This window comes from Phacochoerus africanus, chromosome 8 (assembly GCF_016906955.1).
Source record: "Phacochoerus africanus isolate WHEZ1 chromosome 8, ROS_Pafr_v1, whole genome shotgun sequence".
Lineage (NCBI taxonomy): Eukaryota > Metazoa > Chordata > Mammalia > Artiodactyla > Suidae > Phacochoerus > Phacochoerus africanus.
The window spans coordinates 26,927,219-26,943,852 of record NC_062551.1 but is presented as its reverse complement, the minus strand read 5'-3'; the positions used below and the strand labels follow the sequence as shown (position 1 = coordinate 26,943,852).

The 16,634-nt window shown below is 58.0% G+C and overlaps 1 protein-coding gene across 1 annotated transcript in view; it reads right to left on the bottom strand.

Moving 5' to 3' along the window:
* Positions 1 to 10,401, bottom strand: part of CDH5 (cadherin 5) — a 33,898-nt gene extending 23,497 nt beyond the window's left edge. The window contains exon 1 of the mRNA XM_047791059.1: positions 10,246 to 10,401. The gene's annotated coding sequence lies outside the window, so the exon portion shown is untranslated. The remainder of the gene's footprint in view (positions 1 to 10,245) is intronic.
* Between the last annotated feature and the right edge of the window lie 6,233 nt (positions 10,402 to 16,634).

Here is a 16,634-nt window from a genome sequence, read left to right as displayed (position 1 = left end):
TGAGAGCAGGGGTGGAGTGGGTTGAGGGGTTGAGAGGCTGGGCTCACAGGACCGGCTTCATTTGTGGGGCTGAATACAAAATGGAAACATGGGGTTCTTTTTTTTTCAAAAGTTAGTATGGATCTCAGGATAGAGAAGGAGGACTTGAAACTCAGCATGGGGTCCTTTTAAGCACAAGGTGACAGCACCCGGGTGATTGCACCGTTGAAGGCACCCTTGGGATGTGGGATCAGCCTGGACTGGAATCTGAGGTCACCCGGAGATCAGAGCCTGGCTTCATCCTGAATTCCAGGAGGAGGGATTTTCCCACTGCCCCATGCATGGTCCACAGAGACTGTGACCTTGGCTTTCACCGTACCCTCTCAGCCCCGAGTATCAGTCCAGCCCTGTGTCACTGACCTGCGGCTCCTGGGGTGCTTCAGAGGAAGAGGCTAGTGGACGGGAGTGGGAACCAGGGCTCCTGCCTGGAGAGGGACGAGGACCCACTGGATGCTGAGTGGGATGCCTCCTCCCTGGCTGCCCCTCGCCCTGGCTGGAGGGAGAGGCTGGATTCTGCACAGCACAGGAGGTTTCTAAACTCTAGTGACATTTCCTCTGAGACACTGGCGCCAGGGAGGGCCAGGGTGTCTGTGCAGGCCAGCCTCTGAGTCTGCTGACCTCAGCATCCAGCGCCCTCATCCTATGGCCCCCTTGCTGGCCCAGGAGGAAGTGGGCTCTCAAGGTTGGGATGGGGCAGAGTGTTCCAGCAGGGACCAGAATGCATGTGCTATGTGCTGGGGAGACTCCTGGTCCCAGTTTCTTTGGTCCCAAATGAGATGGCCGAATGGGGGGAGACTCAGTGTCCTTGGAGCTGGGCTGTGGCCACGCAGCCACTCCGGGCAGGAGGAAAGCAGTGAACAAAGGCTTGGGGAGCAGAGAGTCCTGGCCAGGAAGCTGGTTCTGACTCAGGGGAGGTGGCAGCTGTGACCCTTGCCCAGCCGTGCTGGGCTCAGGCCCGGTGGGTCATTTCCTTCTTTGCCTGGAAAGGAACTGTGCATCTTGCTTATTTCTTCCTCCCTCAAGTGGAAGTGACTCAAAAATGAAAAAGTAAAACAAAGTAAAACCGAGAAACAGGGAGAGTTCGTTCTCAGGCTCCTGGGCGGGACACAGTGTGAGGCTAAGCCCTGAGCAGACACGCAATAAGCGTCTGCGGTGGGCCGGGCTCCATGCCGTGAGAGGACAGACAGGACCTGCCCTCAGGGGGTGCACCCCGTAGTGGGAGCCCCAGGAAAATGAGTACACGAGGAAAAACATTCAGCTGGTGATTGGCGGTGCTCAGGAAATTACACTGGGGGACACAACAGCACGTGTGGGTGGCTGGCTAAGGCTTCCAGGGCAGGGAAGGCCTCCCAGAGAGATGGCATTTATGCCAACATTGGAGTACCAGCCCTGGGAATGCCAGGAAAAGCGAGGGGATCCCAGGCAGAGGGACCAGCAAGTGCAAAGGCCCTGAGTTGGAAAATGGTTAGTTTGTTTGAAGAACCAGAAGCCCCTTGGGTCAGATAGAAATGAGCAGCGGAGAGTTCCTGTTGTGGCTCAGCAGTAACAAACCCGACTAGTATCCATAAGGTTGCGGGTTCGATCCCTGGCCCTGCTCAGTGGGTTAAGGATCCAGTGTTGCCGTGAGCTCTGGTGTAGGTCGCAGGCATGGCTCAGATCCCGCGTGGCTGTGGCTGTGGTGTAGGCAGGCAGCTGCAGCTCTCATTCTATTCCTAGCCTGGGAACCTCCATATGCCATGGGTGTGTCCCTAAAAAGCAAAAAAAAAAAAAAAAAAAAAAGAGGAAATGAGCAATGGGGCAGAGCGGTGGAGCTCCAGGAAAGGAGACCAGTTCGGGGTGCTCGGCTCAGTGAGGTCCCCCTATAGACACCCACATGCTGATCCCTAGAACCTGTGAACATTTCCTTAACTGGCAGAGGACTTGTAGCAGATGGGCTTAGGCCAAGGATTGATTGATTGATTGATCGATCTATTTATTTGCTTTTTAGGGCTGCACCCACGGCATGTGGAGGTTCAGAGGCTAGGGGCCAAATCGGAGCTACAGCTGCTGGCCTCTACCACAGCCACAGCAATCCCAGATCTGAGCCACATCCACAACCTGCACCACAGCTCACGGCAACACCAGATCCTTAACCCACTGAACGAGGCCAGGGATTGAACCCACCACCTCATGGATACTAGTCAGATTCGTTGCCGCTGTGCCACTATGGGAACTCTTAGGCCAAGGATCTTGAGATGAGGGATTATACTGGATTATGTGGATAGACCGATTACAGTCACAGAATCCCTAAAAGATGAAGGCAGGAGGGTGAGAACCCAGAAAGAAGAGATGTGACGAGGGAAAGAGTTTGGAGTAGGGCTGGGCCCAGCCGAGGAGTATGGGTGGCCTCCAGGAGCCAGAAAAGGAGAAAAGTGGATTCTCCCCTAGAGCCTGTAGACAGAAAGCTGTCCAGATTCTTGTGCACTGAATCCTGTTGCAGACTTGAGACCTCCAGAACCCTGAGCTGACAAATAAATTTGTGCAGGGTGGTTACAGCAGCTGGACGAGACTAACGAACACATTTGGGTTGTGCGGGGCAGCCTTGGGAGGGGAGGGCTGTCTCCTAAGCACAAGGGGTGTGTGGTCTGTTTTGAAGAAACCCCGGCTGAGGAGAGGAGGCCAGGTCACTGTCATCCAAGCCAGAGCCGACGGTGGCCCAGACCTGGTTTAGGGGTGCGTGGCCATAGGATGTGTTTTTTGTTTTTGTTGTGTTTTTTGGGCCACACCTGTGGCACATGGAGGTTCCCAGGCTAGGGGTTGAATCGAAGCTACAACTGCCAGCCTACGCCAGAGCCACAGCAACGCAGGATCCGAGCTGCATCTGTGACCTACACCACAGCTCACGGCAACGCTGGATCCTTAACCCACTGAGCGAGGCCAGGGATTGAACCTGCAACCTCATGGTTCCTAGTTGGATTCACTGGGATGTGTTTTTTTTGAGCTGGAGTTAACAGGACCTGCTGTGGATGGAATGTTGAGTGAGGGGTGGAGAGGAGTCGAGGACTGCCCCCTGGCCCGCTCCTCAGTTAGCGAGGAGGCAGGACTCTGCAGCTGGGGGTCTTTGTGAGGTGACGGTCACATCACCCCATGTCCACCCCCAGGCTGGACCACCCTCGTGTGCCCTCCTAAGTCTCTCTGTCCTTGCCTGAGGCAGTCTTTCCTGAACACCTCCTCAAAGCTTATCTCACTTAAACCTTGCAAACTGCTAGGTAGCCATCCGTAATCCTGTTATGTTGGGGAGGCTCAAAGAGGTGGAGTGAGGTGTCCTGGGTCACACAGTGGCAAGAGGTGGAGCCAGGGTTTGAACTTAGTCTGCCTTTCACCCCAAGCATTGCTTTCTCTGTCATGCCACTTTATCCCTGGGGTTGATGTTCACATGTAATGATAATAATAGTCGTAGTAGTAGGAAGAAGAAAACGCAGCTGTTCTCCATGCTCAGCTTTTGTAGACACCATCTCATTTAGTTTCCACCCTATTCCAAATTTGTAGGAATTATCATCCCATTTCTCAGAGGAAGAAACTGAGGCTCAGAGACAAACGTCTTGGAAGTGGTAGATCCAGAACCCTCAGCGAGACCTGTCTTTTTCTAAATCCTGGGCACCTAATCTCAGAGGGTCCCGAGGGACTTTTCTGTCTGAAAAGCCATGCTTTGTGTCTCTTGCCCTCTGTGTTAGAAGTTTGTCCACATAAATGGGGGCCGAGGGGAAGGGTTTTGTGGAACAATTGTTCCTCCTCTTCCTGCGGGATCTGCTGGACCCACAGCTGGAAACAGAATTTCCCTTGGCCGCACCTCGGGAGGCGTGGTCTGAGCACAGCTGGGGTCAGGCTTATCTTAGCCTTTTACTTTCCTATAAGGAGTCTCTGGGTTGCTCTCACCAAGTTTCCGGAGATGAGGCTGCAGCCGGGCGGATGTGGGGGATGACACACGTGCAGGGGGGCTGAGGATTTTGGAAGTGATTTCTGTGCTCAGAAATGCCCAACTGAGCAGCCCTGGGAACCTGCCTGCCAACTGCCCTGGGGGTGGGGAGTCACTTAGCAGCGTGCGTGTGCCTGCTACGCACCCAGAGGCCAGGGGCCGGCGCCCCATCCCTGTTATCCAGCTCCTATGACGCTGCTCCATCCCTGGTGCTGTGGTAGAGCCTTTAGGGCAAATGGACTGATGGATGAGGGCGGGCGTTCTGTGCCCTCGGTCAGTCTGGGAAAGTCCAAGGGGCCTAAAACGAAAGGGCAGAGTGTGTGTGTGGCCCAGGCCCCTGGCAGCGGGCCTGGCGCCCAGGAGAAGGGGCAGAGGAGCCTTGGAGCATCTGGGGCATGGCCGGGCTCAGCTGTGCTCAAGGCCGTGGAGAACTCCTGGGTCTGGGTTTGTGTCCACAGTGAGGTGGGACCACTGAGCTCAGAACCTAGATGGCTGGACTCAGCCTGAGGACCGAGGGGGATCTCTGGAGGCTGAGCCTAGCTGGCAGGGTGGGGGTGGTTCTATGCCTCTGTCTACTCCTTCCCAGGTTTCTGTCTGGGTCTTGAGAGCGCTTGGTGAGCCTCTGAGAGTAGCCCCAGCCTGTAGGATGGTAACACCCACCAGGCTTGGTCACACCCTCCAGCCTTTGCACTTGCCATTCTCTTGTCTCTGTCTGGATTTAGATCCACGTCACCACTTCTCTGAAGCCCTCTTGAGAGCCCGGGTGTTATGCATTCATTCAACAAACATTTAATTGAGCACCTACTATGTACTACGCACTGAACTACACCTGGGAGCCTACCCAGGCTGTACCTCTGTAGGGGAGGTGGATCCTCACCGCTTGATTAGAGACACACAGTTTTAAATTGTGGTGTGTGCTTTGACTGAGAAGCAGAGGAGGCTGGCAGAGGGAAGAGGCGGAGGGTCCTGATGCCTCAGAGGCTCTCTGTCCAGGAGTGAGTCTTGCCTCTCTCTGACCCGCTGTGGGACAGACTCCCTTGGGTCCCTTTTTCTTTGTGGCCCCTGTCCTGTCCCTGTGGTTTGTCCTCGAAGGGGCTGTAAGGTCTGCCGCAGACCTTTAAATGGAGGGGCCGGGGGTCGGGAAGCACAGAGGGAGATGCAAGCGGCCGCGGCCCGGGGCTGCTCCTTTGTAACCAAATCGACCCTAGAACATCTGGACCCACCTCGGAGCTGCTCAGCGGGCAGCCTGGCAAACACCCTGGGCTGGCAGTGCCCTGACACCCACCTCAGTCCTTAGGTTTTAGGGGCTGTCTGGGTGTTATTGAGCGGGTCACAGGGCCCTTGGGGTGGAGTGGGGAAGACACCAGGTCGGGGACACACATGTGACACCCTCAGGCCCCACAGACACACACACACAAATACACACACACACAGCCACATGAGCACACACCCCTGTGCCCTGAAGAGTCTTGCTCTGCGGGGCTGGCCCCTCCCACCCAGCACACCTGCCATCAGCGAGGCGGCAAAGCCTCCTAGAGTGGACTCGACCTCAGTCCCAGCCCAGCCTCCTGCCGGTGCTGGACTCCTGCCCAGAGGCCCCGGGTCAGGGTTTAGGGGCCAGGCAGTGGGAGGAGAGGCCCAAAACAGGCAGGAGGTGTGCCTGTGGGGCTGGGGGTGCTGGAGCCCCACTCCCTGTGTGGCCCTGAGCAGCTCCCCTGCCCTCCCAACCTACCTCCTCAAGCCTCCGTCTAGGGCAGCGCTTGAAGCCAGTGATGCCCACACTCCTTGAGGGCTTCCCCAAAGCCTCCTTGAGCTCCAGCATTTACAGCTGGGCCTTGGCAGCCACAGGCGCCCTGAGGATGAAGGGTGAGGCTTGGAAGCCCCCGGACGGGGTGTGTCGGGGGGTGAGGCTGGGTTGCTATGAGCTGGCCCCGTGGGGCTTTATCCTGGTTTGGGGCTCAATTCAGCCTCTGAGCTGCTTCTGTGGGTCCAGACGTGCTTCCCTCCCCTATGGTTCTGCCAACAGCCTCCTGGGCCCGGCTCCCTTAGAGCTGCCCATGTTGCTGCCCTGTTGACCGCTTCTCCCCGGCTCCCCACCCCTGCAGGACGAAGCCTAGCTCCTGAGCCAGTGTTCAGGACCCAGCACGGCCTGCCCCTGCCCACCCCTCTGACTCTCCTCTCCCTCACCTCCCTGCTCTTCCGGCTGCAAGGAGAACTAGACCTTTCTGGAACACACAGAGCTTTCTCTCTTTAGCATGTTTTTGGCATGGGCTGTTCCCTCTGCCCAGAATGCCCTTCTTTGCTGTGGCCCCTGGGTGAATGTTTTACTTCTTTTCAAGCCCCAGTCCGTACCCCTGCCCCCTCACCCACCCGGGGTCTTCTGGTTGACCCAGGCTCTAGCACAGCCTCTGTCGCTTGGCCTGAGTGTCTCTGACCAGGCGGGTTCTGGGCTCATGTCCATTTTATCCCAGCATCCAGCTGCAGGAACTCGAGGCCCAAAGGACCTGGAGCTGTCAGTGTCCCCCCTGCTACCTGTTAGCCTGCCTTAGTCTCCAGTTATGTTCTCACCACTGCTTCCCTCCACACTCACAGGATTTAAAACAAATCTGCCCATCTGCAGACAGCACCTTGGGTGGTCAGAGCAGTACAATAGTTGGTATAACTCAAAGAGCCTCCTCTCTGTCCCCAAATAGCATCTCTCATGGCCCATCACTTTGTCACACACCCCACCATGAGGATTCTGATCCTTTGAGGACAAGGTTACCCCTCTTCTGGGTCCCTGATGAACATACACACACCCTGTGCAGGGGACTTCTGAAGGTAGGGCTGGCAAAACGGAGCTCACGGGTTTCCATTCGACCCCTCCCACAACCTTGGCAGACATCGCTAATCAATCATTCCCAGTGTTCCTTCCCACGGAGCTTGAGCTCCGATCCTGAACCCTTACTATAGTCTTTGAGCTGGAGAGTACCAGTTCACCAGACTTAGTTCACGATTGGAAACAAATCTGTGCTCCGGTCTCTGGGGCATCCCCCATCTTCTAAAGGAAGGGGCAACTCCAAGCTTCAAGGAGAGAACACCCAACCTCGGGAGCCTCTTATAGCCTTTTCTGGGCTTTCTGACTTTGCCTGGGCTCTGAGGCAGTCGGAGGGGGCAACAGAGCATGTCTCACACACGTGCCTGTTTGATCCTGAGCTGTGTGGCCTTAGGCCCATTCCTTGCTCTCTCTGTGCTCTAGCTTCCTCATTTCTTTTTTTTTTTTTTTGTCTTTTTGCTATTTCTTGGGCCACTCCCACAGCATATGGAGGTTCCCGGGCTAGGGGTCTAATCGGAGCTGTAGCCACTGGCCTACGCCAGAGCCACAGCAACACAGGATCTGAGCCGCGTCTGCGACCTACACCACAGCTCATGGCAACGCTGGATCGTTAACCCAATGAGCAAGGGCAGGGACCGAACCCGCAACCTCATGGTTCCTAGTCGGATTCGTTAACCACTGCGCCACGACGGGAACTCCTAGCTTCCTCATTTCTAACAGGGGATTGAATGAGATCATGGGTGCAGGCCCGGCAAGCAGTAGGTGCTTCGTAAATGTGTGGGCTTCTCAGCTGTCACCTACCCACTCAGTCTGGCCTGGCAGCTGTGAGCTTGATGGGCTGCCTCATATCTGACTTCATTTCCTGGTTCTGCCCTGGGCCCACCTTCTGCTCCTGTCTCTCCTCCAGAAGGAAATCTCCTTCACTGCCTGCCTGGCCCAGCCCTGGGGGCCCCACTTCCTGTTCCTCCCAATACCTGCACCTTCCAGAATCTGACCATTATACCGCAGCAGACAATCTGGAATTTAGGGACCCTGAATGAGTTTAGGGTCCATCCATGTGGTCCATCCCTGCCCTAGAGACATTCAAAGACTGAGGCTCAGAGAGCAGACCCAAGACCTCCCAGCATCCTCCAGGGCTCCCAGGCTTCTTCCAGGAAGTCTTTGGAAATTTCTCTACCCAGCAGCAACTGGATCTAGGTCAGGATGGGCTTGTCAGTATCTCTCCAGCCAGAAGCCAAGCTACTTGGGGCAGCACCTGTCTCCTAGAATACTCTTTTCCCAGGATCATCAGGCTCCTGGCTCATCCTGGCGCCTGCTTCTATGGCTTGAACTGTCAGTTTCTATCCTCCCCAACTTCTTCGCTCTCCAGGAGGGGAGTGTGGCAGGGCAGTGGAGCTAGAAGGAACTGGCCTCACTCACATCCTGCTTTCACCTCATAGTAACTGTGTGACCTGACCTGCTCAGCCTCTGTGGTCCTGCTCTCAAGACTCCAATTCTTTTAGCAGCTTCTGGGATGCCAAGGGGGTGCAGGGGGTAATGGAAGTAGCAGGGATGGATCCCCATGGGCAAGGGGCTCCAGGTTATTTTCCCCCCGAGCGAGTGTCTACTATGTCCACTGGGCATCCCTGAGGCAGCAGCAGAGCCGTGAGTCATCCAGCTTTGGGAGAAAATAAGCGTGGCCCCTCTGGCTTCCTGCCCCCATGTCCGGCCCTTGTTCAGCAGCACAATCGCTCAGGTCCAGACTGCAGGGCAGGCAGTTTAACCCCTGCCAAGCCAAGGCCAGTGGGCGCCTTGCCTACCCCCTCAGCATGGGAAGCCAGAATTAGCAGAGCTGCCTGGGGGCACAGCAGCTCCTGGGCCCCTTGGTCACCTGCTGCCCTCCAGGCCGGGACCCACACGTGCTGGACTCAGGCCAGTCAGGAGGGTCCTGCTGCTCCCCATCGCCTGAAGATGAACCAGAGCTCTTGGTCCTGGGACTCACTCCTGGCCTTTAGCATCACTGGCCCTCCTGCCACTCCCTGCTCTAGAAACCTTCCAGCCACACTGGCCTCTGCGGGGCCAATGAGCTGCCCGGCTTCCTGCCTTCCCTAGAATGCCCTTTGTTTCCTGTGAGGCTCCTGTCTGCCCACCACCCCTGGCAGAAAGGCCCAGGGTGTGGGGATGGGGGAACCAGCGTGGTGCTTGGCACCAAAGAGCTGACACATCCTCTCACCTGCTAAGGACTGACCAACTTCAGGGGTCAAACCCTTTATGACATTCAAGCCGTGGTCAGCTCGGGGTGGCCAGTGAATTCAGCTGTGATTTCTTAAAGCCCCCCCCGTGCCCCCCGTGAGCCATTCCCGACACCAGGTGTGTTCAGGCCTCCTTTAATTGCCTCACGCAAAGACCGTTTCTTCCAACTTGCACACGAGGAGGCTGACACATGAGAAGCTATGTGTTCCGGGAAGGAGCCTGGGCTTTGGGGTCCAAGGTCTCGCTTCTCCACTGAGACGTGGAGAAAGGCCTTATCAAATTCATCGGCTTGCCGGTGGCAGGAAACAGTGAGCTCCAGCGCCCCAGGGCCTTCTGTGAGCATCATCTTCAGCTCTTGCAATGAATTGCAAAAAGAGCTGTCATCTCCATTGCTCAGACAAGCCAACTGAGTTTTGGAGACTTTGACTAATCTTCCCAAGGTCTTACGGGAAGTGAACGGTAGAGCTGAGATTTGTACTAGGATGGCTGTCTTCAAGCCAGGCTCGTACCCTAGACCGCCTGCCTTCAAGTCTTTAGGGGGAACTTCTTCAAAATATGAGGGCTCCTGGGTCCCTTGGGTTCCCATCTATAGGTACCAGGGTGTTGGAAGAGAAAGACCACAGCTCCCACAGCTCGTGACTGGCCCCTACAGTGTCTGGGGCTGGGAGGGGACAGATTCCACTGGCAGATCCCCGGGGGCCCAGAGCCGAGCCTCAGCCTTCCCGAGCCTCAGCCTGCCCATACTGAAAATGGGGGCAGAGGTTGACGAGGAGGGGCCAGGGCTCTGAGCTCCCCTTGTGGGGCTCCTCTTGCCGTCCCAGCACAGAGCCTTCAGAGTGGAGGGGATGACCTCAGCCTTGGTGAATCCTCTCTCACAGGGGAAGGGGCCCCACAGGGGAGCCTAGGCCTGGGTGCCAGTCCTCTGTCCCTGGTGTGCTGGGCGGCTCAGGCAGAATCCTGCCCTCCAAGCGTCTGTCCCCCGCCCCCACGGAAGCCCATGGGCCCTGGGGCCTGGGTGTCTACCCATGGGGGAGCTGAGCTCGCCCCTTCCCCAAGCGCATCCCCCCGTGCCTGCGGCACCCTCGCTGGGCGCACCTTCCCGGCCCTGCCCTGAGCCAGGAGCCCGGGCCACCCCAGGAGCGGCTCTTCCCTGCGAACCCATGAGGACCATTCCCCGGGTGGGAAGCCGAGGCCCCTCACTCACCGTGCCAGGGGCCGAGATGTGTGTCCGTCTGTCTGGCTGTCTGCCTCCCGTCCGGGGCTGAGTGTGCTGGGGAGCTTGGCCCACAGCCTCTCGAGGGGAGCCCCGCCCGGCGGCGAGGGAGGCCTGGCCGCCGCCCCTTCAGGTTTTCCAGCTGGCCCTGGCCCACGTCCCCCCCGGGATGGTTTCCTGTTATTGTTCCTTTGTGAGGGCCGGGCTGGCTGCAGAGAGGCAGGCCTTCAGTGGGCCTCGGCCCAGCCAGGCTGTCCCCATGGAGGCCGAGCCCTGGACCCGGCCCCTGACCCTCAGTTCGAACCCCAGCCCTAGGCCTCAGCTCTGGGGCTTTGAGTCCAGCACCTGCCAAGGGCCTTCATTCACCCTCCTTATAAGCCTGGGGACAGGTGCCATCACCCCCATTTTACAGCTCAGGACACTGAGACTCAGTAGGTGTCAGGCGCTTGTGTACTCATCTGGGGCACAGTAGAGCCAGAAATGCAGCCTGGGTCGCGAGGGCTCAGGGCCAGATTTTCCCAGGTGACCCTATGACTTGCGGGGGGAGGGGCAGACTTCTCAGGTGACAGGGAGCCCTCAGGGGCCTCTGTGGTGGGATGGGTGGGGGCTGGGAAACACACCACAGCTCTCAGTTCTGGAAACTGCTTCACCTTCTTCCCAGTGGGGGTAGACGGGGCATGGGGCTGCTGAGTGGGTTTAGGAATATCAAGCAAAGTCAAGCGCCGCGACTCTACCTTGGACGTGACTGTGGGCCCGTCATGCCCCTCCACCTCGCGTCGGTTTCTCTTCTGTAGAGTGGGGATACTCACAGCCTCAGCCTCAGCCTCATGTGGCTGCTGAGATAAACAGGAGTCCAAGAGGGGTGTGGAAGATCGCCAAGGTGAAGGCAGGACCAGAGATGGTTAGAACCAAGAAGCTGGGGGCAGGAGGTGCTCAGATTCTCTTCATCATGAGAGTCCTAGAGAAGGTTTTACAAACTGCGGACACGGGAGCTCCACCGGAGTCTATCTGATTTGGAATCTTCCAGGCGTGTGGTGGGAAGCTTTGAATCGTTGGCCCCTGTTTTTCCACGGATGAATGAATGGGAAGTCCCGCAGTGGTTCCCCCTTTTTTTTTTTTTTTGCCTTTTCTAGGGCCACACCCGCAGCATATGGAGGTTCCCAGGCTAGAGGTCTAATTAGAGCGTAGCTGTCGGCCTACACCACAGCCACAGCCACGTGGGATCTGAGCCATGCCTGCGACCTACACCACATCTCACGGCAACGCCGGATCCTTGACCCACTGAGCGAGGCCAGGGATCGAACCCACAACCTCATGGTTCCTAGTCAGATTCATCAACCACTGAGCCACGACAGGAACGCCAGTGATTCCCTTACATAGCTGGACAAACAGAGACCGGAGAGGGGGCAGGCCTGGCCCGGGGCTACTTGGTATGTCAGTGGACACGAGTGTGGAGATGGGGATGGGGCAGAAGGATGTTTTGGGGGAGGGGGAGATGGAGATTTCCCTGTTTCAGGCATGTTGAGATTGAGGTGGCTCATAGACACCCGAGTGGCCAGGTCAGATTGGCAGCTGGGGACTCGGGTGGATACGGTTGGCTATATTTGGCCTAGAGCTGAGGTTTGGAAGCCTGAGCTTATGGCTGGCTCCCGAGGCCACCATGGAAGTGGGTGAGCTTATGGGGAAGGAGGCCTATAGGTTGCTTAAGATCGAACTCGGGAGGAAGGAGTGTCGCCTGGGTCAGCCTGGGAAAGGGGAGGACTGAAGCTTGGGTTGGGAAGTCGGGGTCGTCGATGGCTGTGCCCAGAGCAAGTTAAAGGGAAAGGAGTGGACACGAGGGGCTGGCGGAGGGGAGTGAGGAAGTGAGCCCAGCTCCCTTTCCCAGCCTCGCAGTGGGTGGAGCAGAGAAACGGAGGCTTTTTGGTTTTGTTTTAAGGCTGTGCCGGCACGTGTGTGTGCTTTGGGGGACCCTGGCAGCAGGGAAGCTGGGCGATGCTGGAGGGAGGACGGTCCGGCGGGGACCTCTGCACGGGATGCAGCACATTCGGTCACTGTTTGTGGAATGAACAAACAAAGGCTCAGCGTTTCCTTCTCCAGCGCGATTAACTCTGCCTTCTCCTGCCAGGGGCTGGGGTGGCCACAGAGGAGCCAGGACCGGCCAGGGCTCTGTCCCTGGTGCCCCAGCCTGACTCCCCCTCACCCCCGCCTGTGTCACTGGCCTGCCCTCGTGCTCTGCGTGTCTGTGGCGTCGGGCCCGGCCCAGGCACCCCTTCCTGCTGGGTATCGGGCTCTGTGCTCAGGCAGACAGGGATGGGGTCTGTCCTGTCACCATCTGTCAGTTCCCTTTGTGCTCTCAGTCCGTGGGGAAGTTGACCCTGCTCTGAAACCCTCTGTTCCTGTTGTCTGTAAACAATGGGGTGGCTGCCTGGGAGTGCCCCCCTGGGTCAGGGAAGGGGCCTCCAGGCAGAGGTTGGCCAGGCCAGGGGAGCAAGGGCCCCCTCAGCATCTCCCACCTGATCTCTGCCACTGCCCAGCCCCAGCTCTAACCCCTCTGGAGGCAAAGGAGGTGCTGGGAGGGCATGAAGCCAGGAAGGTACCATCAGGAGCGAAGGAGGCAGCCAGTGGCCGGCAGGAAACGGGATGGTCTGTGAGACCTGATTAGGGGCTGGAGGCGGAAGCAACAAGGGGACAGTGGGGGTGGGCTGGGAAGTGTGACAACAAGGCCTGGGGACACCTGTGGCCAGGGAGGGGGCATGGTGATGCCCTGCTTGGAGAGATTTAGGCTTGGGGGCTGGCAGACTGGGTTCAGATCCTAGGCTGGCTCATCACTGGCTGTGTGACCCAGGGTAGCCCACTTGCCTCTCTGAGCCTCTTTCCTGACCTGTGGGCTGGGTTACCAGGTCAGACTTCGCAGTGCTATCGGCAGCACGTGAGTCACTGAAAATAAACGATGGTAATAGCAAGCATTCGATGAACAGGTATTTCTCAAAGTGTGGTCCTCAGGCCACCAGTCTCAGAATCACCTGGGGAGCAAGTGTGGGAAATGCAGATTCCTGGGCCCTGCCCCAGGCCGATGGAGTCAGATGGCTGGCAATGGAGCCCTGAGACCTACAGGTTTGTAGCGCCCAGGCTGCACGTTTGTATCCTCATGTTTGAGGACCACAGTCTGTGAGCTCTTTTCTCCGGGGCTGGGGGGCGCTTTCAATCCTCAGGACAACCCGGGGAAGGGGGAAGTTTCCTACTGTTATTCCCATTATGCAGATGGGGAAACGGAGCCTGGAAACTGAGTGCTCCCAAGATCACAGAGCTCGTCAGTGGTGGGCTGGAAATTTCCAGCCAGGCTTCTGTTTGCAGAGGCCATCTCCTTGCCCACTAAGCTCTCCTGCCTGCTTGAGTCTGGTACACAGAAGGGGCTTATAAACAGGCGAGCCCGTTCCTCCTTCCCCGCAGTGTGGGAGGCCCAAGGGTGGCACAGGGAAGCCAGGCCACTGGGTCTTTGTCCACGTGCTTCTCCTTACTGGGCTGCCTCCTCTGCACCCCCACAGCTGCCTCGGACCCCCATCCTCTGCTACAGCTCACTGCCCCATCCACTTCTCTCCTCTGCCCCTCCGCTCCCTCCTCTGTGCCCCCCCGCACCCTCAGTCTTTTATGCAGACCTCCTTCAAGGGCACCCCCCCATTCATCTGCTCATCTCCCCCCCCTGCAGCCCACTTGTGTCTCCTTTGTGGGTCTGTTGCTGGGGGGGCTCCTGGTACTGAGTGAGCGCTCTGTAAACGTGGACTTGAAACCACAGGCTCCCAGAAGGGCAGTCAGGCACCGCAGGGTGGAGCTGGGGCTTTGCAGAGACTGCGTGGCTGTGTAGGGCGTTGCACTCCGCATGGAGTGAACCCGGGCCTGTGGGCAGAGCCCTGGCAGAGAGTGTGTGCACAGCCCACAGTATCACACAACACATAGAGAGGGGGAGGTTAGGCTTCCCCTAGGAGAAAGCGCCTGGAATGAACTCTGGGGGTTCTATCTGTAGCGCGATTTGGTTGCCGAAATGTTTTTCATTTCCTTCTCCTTTTCTCCAGATAATTGCGCAACACCTGCAGCTGATAAGGAGCGTGGGCACCAGGCTCGGGCTTTCCCTGGGCCGGGGGAACGGAGGGGACAGTTGGGTGCTTTGGGTTCCCAAGCTGTTGGGACCGCAGGAGGGAGTGGGGGCTGCGTGGCTGTGAAGCGGGGGCGGAGGCTGTGTAAGCAGACTTCTGAGTTATTTGGGGAAGGCTCCCTGGCTGTGGTGAGGCGAGTGGACACAGCCTTCAGGGGAAGCAGAATGGGGTCCGTGTGGGGTAGGCTTCAGGCGCTCAGGAGGGAGGAGGAGCAGGGGAGGGGTCTCACCCTCAGCTGTGGCTCCACAAGGAATTGGGGATGGCTGCTCCCAGCAGGGACTGGGCTGGGCTCACCTGTGGAGCTCAGAGCTGAGCTCAGGGCAGGCACAGAGCAGGGATCATTGAATGAATGAATGAATGCGTGAATGTGTGTGTGGATGAGTGGGTGGCTGGGCCACCAGCTGGCGAGGCAGACACGGGCCTGGGGCCAGTGTACCTGTGGTCCGTGGTATATTCCAGCACATCGTGGGTCCTTTTCTCAAATCCTTCAAGGAGGCACTGGATTGATTAGTCTCTCAGCCCTGCTGGAGGTGAGGACCCAGGGAGGTGAAAGAGTCAGTCCCTTGATAAACTCGAAGACTGGGTTGGAGTGACTTGTGGCCGCTAACCTAGTATGTGTCATCCCGCCCCAGGCTCTGTACCTTATTTTTAATACTCAGGGTGACCTTGAGAGGGGGGTATGGCTCTTCCCCTTTTACAGCCCCAAGTGCCTCAAATCAGGGCTCCAGTGAGTGTGCTGAGCCTTGCTGAACAGCCCAGATCCATCTTGGGCTGAGCTGCTACCCCCACCTGCCTCCGTGCCTTTGTCCATGCTGTTCTTAAACCAAAACCCAAACCAGAACATCCGAAATGGAGTTCCTGCCATGGCATAGTGGGTCAGGAATCCAGCTGGAGTGGCTGGGTTCGCTGTGGAGGCACGGGTTCGATCGGCAGCCTGGCACAGTGGGTTAATGGAGTTGATGTTGCTGCAGCTGTGGCTCGGATTCAGCCGCCGACCCTGGAACTTCCATGCGCCTCAGGTGTGGCCATTAAAACCAACCAACCAACCAGCAACCATGCTCTTCTTGCCACCCAGGGTGCTCTTCCTTCCTCCCTCTGCCAGCCCAGCCCTCCTTCACTCCAAGCTCACACGCACCACCCCTCCACCCGGCCCTCCAGATTCCCATTCTGGAAAGCATCCCCCCCAACCCCTGCCCCCCCCCTGGGGGGGCAAGTTCCAAAGCCTACATGGCCTCTCCCCTCTTTTCTCACTCCAGCCCTGAGAAGTGTACGTACTGTTCATAGGCCCATTTCCCTGAGGAGCGAGCTGAGGCTCAGAGAGGCTGAGTAACTTGTCCAAGGTCACACAGGGGCACACGGGAGGGTGTGAGCACGGCCTCTGCATGTGGACGGTGTTTGCTTGGCAGCTGTGTGGCTACACTCGTACGTGCCAGTGCCGCGTGGAGCATGTAAGGTGCTCCTGGGCAGCCGAACCAGGATTCCGGCCCTCGTCTTCCGGTTCGCAGTTGAGCTCTCCGTCTACATCGTCATCCAGCTCCTGGCCACATATCATTGTTGGACAGTGTTTTGTGCCCATTTATGATTGAAAAAATACATTTAATGACCTGCTGGCTTTGCCTAGCTCTGAGCTGGGCGTGGGGGCCATAGGGGACCCAGGCTGGATCTTTGCTTTCGATGTGTCAGACCAATGTGGGCAGAGTGGCTGGGGCCAGGGTGGGGCCAGAGGTGTGTGCCCCGTGCTGGGGGTGCATGGAGGAGGCAGCCTGGGAAGCTGCCAGAGGATGGGGTGCCCAGGCTGCTCTGAAAGGATGCGCAGGGCAAGAGGAAGGGTGGGCTGGGCAGGGGGAATGGCAGGGTCCGAGCCTGTTTGTGGGGAGAAGCTGTTCCCCTGAGCGGAAGCATTGGGCTGCTGGGAGGGGCCGGCAGGGGGCCTCTCAGGCCCCACTGAGGAGCCCAGGGAGCGGGGTGGCTGGGGGCCTCTTACCGATGGGGGCCGAGGAGCCCTGAAGTTTAGGAGAATCGCTCTGAGGAGCCACGAGCTGTGGCCACTGAGCATACAGTCCCTGGAGCTGGACCAAGCGAGGCCTGTCCTTGGCCAGGAAGGGGCTGGTGGAGCAGGCCCGAGCTCCCGACAGTGAGGACAATGCCTCCCCCGCACACCGCTGTCCCGGGTGTTTCTCACGCCCACCACAGCCGGGCAGCCTGTTAGGAAGCAGCTTCTGCTGCGGG